Source organism: Pezoporus flaviventris, unplaced genomic scaffold (assembly GCF_033815535.1).
Source record: "Pezoporus flaviventris isolate CSIRO_AGI_PZ_B2104156 unplaced genomic scaffold, CSIRO_AGI_Pfla_v1 ptg000078l, whole genome shotgun sequence".
Classification (NCBI taxonomy): Eukaryota; Metazoa; Chordata; class Aves; order Psittaciformes; family Psittacidae; genus Pezoporus; species Pezoporus flaviventris.
This window is the reverse complement of record NW_026892626.1, coordinates 4,000,870-4,008,677: the sequence shown is the minus strand read 5'-3', so window position 1 is coordinate 4,008,677 and position 7,808 is coordinate 4,000,870.

Here is a 7,808-nt window from a genome sequence, read left to right as displayed (position 1 = left end):
TGATTACAGGACCTAGCTGTGTAAAAAGCATTTCGATATTTCTCTCATTCACTTTGAGGGGATTTGTTACCTGTCACAGAGGACCAAGTGACAAGAGTGTGTTTTAGTTTGGTATGGTTCAAAGTGGTCCAACCATACCAGAACTGCAGAACCACATTCCAGCTTCCACAGTGTGGTTGCTGACCTCTATTGTAAGATCCAGGTGTAAGATTTATGGGGGACAGTAATTTTGACATGTTTATTAATAGAGACTATTTATTTGTGTTTATACTAGTGAACTAGCTTTACTAACACTTTTTTTTTTTCACCTTGGGGTAGTGTGTCACTTGGTGCACAAGATTACAACTTGAAGTGAAATCTGCGCAGCTTCTTTAAGTAAAAACACTGGGGCTTTTAAAAGAAGTAGATTAATAGGATGATGGTAAGTACACGTGTACATCCATAAGTACATACAGACTCGGGAATGTTCTTTGTGTATCTCTGACTTCATGTAAGTCAACAAAAGCTGAAGTTGAAACCCAAGAGAGGGAGCATAGCATTACCTGTCTTAGACATTGGATACAGAACAGCACTGATTTCGGTGGAGTGGTTCTAATTTTTACTGCAAAAGGGAGACCTGCCAGGCTGCTCAGTGAGCCTGTTCTGCGTGAACAGGCTGTTCAGTTTCCCTTTTTTTCTTTTCCAGCTCCTCTAGGATGTGATTAATTCTACAATGTTGCAGTGTGGCTACAGGAGCAATTATTGTTTGCATGAAACTGGAGAGAAATGGGTGGTTATGTCTGTTTCAGATATAATTAAGCCCGAAATGCCTCAGTGGTCACATTAGAAGCACTAATTTTAAGTTCTCTTAGGTTTAGCCCATAGCCATTTGTTACATAAAAAGGCAAAGGTTGGTTTGTTGCTGTTTTTCTTTTTTTTTTTTTTTCCCTCTCCTTCAAAGGATTTTCTGTGGGAATATCAAGAAAAAGTTTTTCAAAGCATCAGGGCAGTGATACCCACTACAGCCTCCTTGTCCTGCCAAAATAAATGAGCTAAGAAACCTGAAGCCATTTTTTTGAATGGAAGAAGTATCTAATCATCCTTTTTTGTTTGTTGGTGAAACAAACCATTAAGTTTATCCTGTGGGTGCCTGTTTCACTATTTGTGTTCCAGAGATTGACTTCTAATACCAAAGCAGTCATGCAGTAGCTTAAATTTAAATTACACTCAGGAGTGTGTTGTTTCCTTGCAGGAAATGGTTTAAGAAGTCATTCGCTCTTGCCTTTACCTTGCATATTTCTGTGTCCATGTAGAAATTGATGCAATTCTTTTCGGATTGTATGTGTTGCAACCAGTTTCCTTTACATGAGTTGGATTTGAACGTACTAAAAGAGATGAGGAGGAAAAAAGTGGAAGTATCTCATATGGAATTCTTGGTAGGAGTATTTTTGTTATGCTTGATCCACCAGTGAGACAAAATGTAACACCAGACACAAATTTAGCTTAAATAAATGGATCTGTGTCCAGAATTAAAATACTGGAACTTGTGTATTTTGAAGTAGCTGGGGGGAGAGAAGTCTGTTTTATGCATTCCCTGCCAGCGACCTTGAGACACAGTACTTATGCCATGGAAGTTTGCTGGTTCCTATCACAAAATACATGTTTTGGGCTGTTTCAGCAAAGGCAGAAGGTGTATAAAGACATTTAAAGCTGACCCACTGCACTGAACAATTGCTGTGAAGGAATGGCCTTGCACGTGCTGATCCATTGCTAACGAGAATAAATGCAGGTGGTCAATGTTCTTGCTTTTCTTGAGGAACCTGGGAATGTTTGTGGAAACGTTTCCAAACTGAAGGATACTTAAACATTCCTTGTCGGAATGCCCAAAACTAAGAGTGAAGAGGCTATTGCTCAGAAACAGAAACAGAGCTTCTCCCTCAGCAGCTGAACTCGGAGAATGAAAAGTGAAACTACCATTAATACCTCAGGGACTGTGACAAATTAAGTTGGTGGTAAACAGCAATTTGAAGTTTTACCTGATTTTGAACTCGGAACTGGCTGAACTCCTACAAATTGTTATTCTGCTCACCAACCATCTAGCTTTCTGCTGGTGCAGCTACAGCAGCTCATGACTCAAAACACACAGGAGTGTGGTGAATAATAGGTGGCAAAAAGCCTGTCTGCAGACTGTGCTGCTGCATGCCCAGCACTGAAATAGGTATGTAATCTCAAGGTTATTTCAGTTCAGAGATGCCTTTTTTTTTAAGTAAACCACCTATGAAAAATGTATTAAAACATGTATTTATTTCTTTTTAGTGCAGTGTTTGAATTCCCAACAAACTAGAGAACTTTTATATTAGCTAGCTTTGGGCCTGGATAGGTCATGCTGCTGCTAACTTTAATGACACTAAATGCATAATTTCCCCTGCCTTGCAGCCTTCACAGAAGTTACTTTAATCTTTATATGACACTACATGCTGATGTGGTTATACCAAAATGTTCACTCAACACAGATTATGGAATTAAGCCTAAGTATCATCAACAGAACTGAGTTTATAATATTCCATCTGATAGAAAGACAGCCCTACAAATGTGTCTTTAGAACCCAGTCCTGTAATCTTGCAAATGCCGTAGAGATGAATCACTCACCTCCAAGTGGTGATGGCTTCTGTTTCCATTCTGTCCCCTGGCAAAACTGAGTATACCACTGAATATATTTCTAAGAAGGCAGCACTACCAAAAGAATATGGATGAGATAGCAAGTAAAATGAATGATAAATAACTGGAAAGGCATAAGGGGCATAATGAATACTACAAAAAGTCAGGAACTGACTATATCTAGAAAGCCAGCCCTGGAGTTTGTTCATTTCCAGAATGTTCTGCACATGTGTGCTGTTGCTTCTTAGCAGTCCCCTGCAGTTCCCTTGCACGGTTTCTCAAAAGTTCTGACAAGTTCGAGTGACAAGACAGGGCATGGGGCTTTTTGCTTTGTTTTCTCCCACCCCGTCTCCACAGTGTTAAGTTCCTGAATTTGGTGCAGCAGAAGCAAAGACTTAACGGAAGGAAGGAAATGAGTGCCTTTTTCTTTTTTTTTTTCTTTTTTTTTTTCCTGGAAATCAGAAATATTCCTGCAAATGTCTGCTATCAGATTACTGACTGAGCATCCTTTTAGCTGGTAAGTCAAAATAAAGATGTCATCAGTGTAATCTCCAGAAGCTGAGAAGGGCATTTTTACTTGGTGAGAGAGTTTAGATTACAAAGGTCTGAGGAATCTAGGAGCCAGGTATTCTACCATTCATTCAGTATCTTCCCCTTTCTAGCAGCACAAGGCTTTTTGAAAAATGAAACAGCAAAGCAAAGGAGGCCAACTGAAGTCTGAAGAGCAGCTGCTGAAGCTTTTTGGAAAACAACCCATTGATGCCACTGAGTTGCTTTCTGAAGCCTTTGTGCTAATCACCATCTCATTTTAGCTGTTTGGTCTTCTGCTTTCTCACTCCAACCTTTTGTTTAGCTAATGTAACTTGACATGGTTTCCCAGAGAGGATTTAGTTCTAAAACCAAAAAGTATTTAGAGCACATGGGCACCATCGCACTGGTGTAGATCTGCTTGTCTTTTGTCCCTTCCCCAGCCTGGGTCTGTTCTGCCTGCTTAGATGGGATACTACTTGTACAGCATCTAGGAGTGACCCATATTGGGTTTTAGGTCTCAGAGCTTCTCTAAGAAACAATGCTCTGAGTGATCAAGTGGGAGGGGTAGGATGGAGTGGAGAAGACTGAAACTTTCGTTTCTTTTCTTGCAGGTTTGTGGGTATCAGTTGATGGCATGGAGCAGTAATGCAGGAAAGGGAGAGGGCAGAGAAAGGGAGCTGTGGACTTCAGGGCAAAGGAAGCAGAACAGTAGGAGAAAAAGGACTATGTCTTATTTAGGTACAGCAGCCAGAATATGCAGGTTAGTGTTGAAAGCATCCTACATGTTCAGTGTGCCCAGAAAAATAGATACAGGTATTTATGCCAGACACACTCTTCTCTGAGCCCAACTCACTCAGATTATTTAATATATTATCTTCCAGTCACTGAAGATAGGTCACAGAATTCTGGGGAGAGTAGAGTAACATGCATTGTATGTTCAACTTTTGGCACTGAAGGGGAAGCCTTTGTAACACTGGGAGTAGTTAAACATATTAAATAATTTTCTAGGAGTAGAATCATTCAGCTGCTTACCCAGGAAATGTTCATTTACGCTGTTTGCTCAGGCAGGCACCTCCTGAGGGCACAGTTTCAGCTGACCCATGTAAGCAATCACATGCCATTTAGGCATGGGCTTTTAGCCAGTGAAAACATCAGATATTTGGCAAAGCATTTATAATCAGTAAGTGTTGTGGCAGAATAATGGAATCTGAGGTCTCAGAAACCATCAAGTGTCCTCTTCCAGCTGATAATCCCATGGGGACAACAAAATGGAAAGTAAAGAATACCAAACTGAAGAAGGCAGTATGCCGTGTTTGGATTTACTTCAGAGTTTCTTGCAGCAGTCTGGATTTTTTCCAAAGCATGATACTCAGTGCCTGAAGACCTTGCAGAGAAGGAGATTTTCTCCCCCTACCTTGCCTGTGTTTCACAGGCATTACTGTGCCATCTTGTCTGTACCATTTATTCCTGTCCTATTCAGAAACCTTTCTGTGTTTTGACAGATGTGCATTTAGGAAACACGTTCTCATAATCTTGGATTTGTTTGATGTTGAGAATGCAGTCACATTGTCAGGAGGGGTCAGACAGAGGCTTGTATTATGCTTTCTCTAGGTATGGCTGAGCAGGTTTCCACTCAGTCACAACATTTATAATAGTGGGAATCTCCACCATTTGTTTTTGCTGATGATGTAGGACCTTTCTTGACAGCCATTAGCCACTTTCTGCTCTCAGGCGTGAGATATCAAGACATGGCCACTTTTCTGTCAACCATGGTTTTGTTTTCCCTCTCTTAGCATGCATTTGACAAACTTGCTTTGGTATTATCCATGACTCACAGCCTGGCTTCCAAGCTTTTGACATTCTCTGGCTAGATGTCATCTTCCCGTAGCAGAAATTCTTCTCCCCTCACATCACTGTCCATTTGGTATTGAGAGTTAGCCTGTACAGCTCAGATGGAAAGCTTTCCTGCACTTAACTTTAAGAGTCTGAAAGACAGTGTTCCAGTGGTGCAGTCTCTTAAGGCAATGCTACCTCTGTTGGGCCAAGTGGGTTGTCAGTGTTTGAGATTTGATTTATTTTATGCTTTTGTAGAAGGGTGTGAAGAAAGGACTTTGTCTGTGAACTTATTTACTAGCAAAGATGTTCAATATCTCCATTCTGTCAATAAAGAATCAAGTGACAGCAGCGTGATTTCACATCAGCTTCAGCTGTGGGTCCTGGCAACTCTTTCTCCTGGCATCCACTGTACAGCACTGCTTCTCCTCTCTTTTCTGTTCATAATATAGCTCTTGTGACTGTGGTGAGGGACCTAATCTGCCTGAACTCTAACTGGAATGGAAAAAAAATCCAAAATAATTTATTTCTTCTTCCTTTGCCAGACCTTTTCATTATAGAGGAACATAAACTTTACTGCTGGCACAGGAGAGAGATAGGGAGGTAGGGACAGGCACAGGACTACAGCATCTTGGCTGAGATACACTTAAACTTCTGTGAAATCATACTCAAAACTCTCAGCATGTCCCAAGCACTGAGTGCCAGGCATGTGCTTTCTCTGAGCCTACGGTCTTAACTATTACTGCTGCTGCTTTCTGCTGCCTCTTTATCTCTACAAAGAAACCTATCGTTCATTTTGTGACTACTGCATCATTATCCAGTTTAAAGGAAACCCTTAAGAGCTATGATTGTGTCCTTGTCAGGACTTGGTATGTGTAACAGTGCTGTGGACTGTAGCCTTCCCTTGTTTTTATCAATCATACACATATCTGCATACTAAAGGGACAGGATTACTTCTGCTCTTAGTATGAAATATTGAGTGAAAGGTGCTGAGCAGATCTGTGGGGTTTGCACTGGCTAGGGATCAAAGCTGTACTTGCAAACAGTCCTTAATGGCACGATGACAGTATCCTTCCCATTCAAAATAAGGGTGCAAATAATATAAAACAGATTTATTCTAAACGCCTAGATAGGGAGGAAAAGATGGAGAAAAGCAGAACGCCTTATTTTTGAGACACTATATCCAGCAGTCTATACTCTTCTGCCGCTTGGTTTGGTTTGGTTTGTTCTTGGGAGCATGAGTGACAGTCTAGAGGGGGAAGACAATGGCTCAACAGATACAGAATATGTGGTCCAGGGGCTTAGTGCCAAAATTATTATTTCTTATATGCTTGTTTCTGCACTAACACAACAGACATGACTGGGCTGTGCAATTAAATTTGGCCTTTTCCCTTTGAAGTCTGGACAGTGTCTCCATCGCTGTGTTGCCCACAGAATCCAGGTCCATGTAAAGCATACTGAGGTGTACAGAGCACTCTGAGTCTATGCTCCACAGTAGCACATACATTAGAGTGCTGGAGGAGATGTCCGGCTGGTCATATGAAGATTTTGTGAAACTTTAAATGCAGGAGCAGCAGCATGACCTGACTACAACTGTGCCCATAAACTGCACTTTTTTCTTACAAATGGGGTGAAGCTCTTCTCCCTGTTGAGTATTTGGCCCAGTCCTAGGTGTTAGAGTAACCTCCTACAGAGCAAGCCCAGCTGTGATCTGTAGTGCTGTTCTATTTTCAGGACTGGTGGGAGGTTGGCATTAGTACTGTCAAAGGGAAGGTGTCATTGGACAGGAATTGTAGGAGTTTTTAGCAGGGTAATGTCAGTACTGGCTGGTGCTGTAGCCTGGATATAATTAAGCTAGAAGAAAACTAGGCTTATTTATTTTCCTTGACAAGCTTGTAGCTGTACCACGTTAACCTTGATATAACCAACAGAGCCTTGACAGGACACTGCAGCTGTAGTGAAAAGCCTCCTTTTGCACAGTCTGGGTTTTAACCATACCAATGTATACTTGCAAGACTATGACTTCGGTGCAGCTGAAGTGATCTCTGCATGGGAGACTTGTTCATCCAAACTTTTGTCCTCTTGTCTCTTGGCACCAAGCAAGGCTGCTTCTAGCACAGAAGCTTTCCCCAAAACTGATAGGAGAGTTGTTTTTCCACTGAATGCTTTCTTGCTTACCTGCTGGTTGGTTGATTTAAGGCATTCCTTTGTGTCATATAATCAGAATGGTTTGTGTTGGAAGAGACCTTAAAGCTCATCCAGTTCCAACCCCCTGCCACAGGCAGGGACACCTTCCACTAGACTGGGTTGCTCAAAGCCACATCCAAACTGATCTTGAATACTGCCACTTCAGTGTCACTGCTGAACTGTTTTATAGCAGCTTTTAGGGTGGGAAGCCATGTGAGTTTCTCTGCGGCTGTTTTGAACATGTCTGGCTGTTGAAACCACTGTGACTGTGTTCTAGTAAATGCCTCAGTTTCTATCTATCGGTTCCCAAGATGCTGCAGCTCAGGGAGTCAGTTATCTTTTTATGAGACAGCAGGTTTCACTTTCAGGTTCTTGGATTTGCTACATTTCCCTGATGCAGGGAAGGGTGGGGCAGTTGTTTAAATAGAACTTTTCTGCTCAAGTTTTAAAACTTGAAAAAAAAAACAACCCAGAAATAGTAATCTAAAACCATTCTGTTTTGTTCAAATAACTAAAAACTTGCTTTCGTGAAATAAAGATAGACCTCTCCTTATTTTAACATGCACATTTTATTATTTTTCTTTTTTAAAGACAATTGTTTAGAAATATCTACTGCTGTG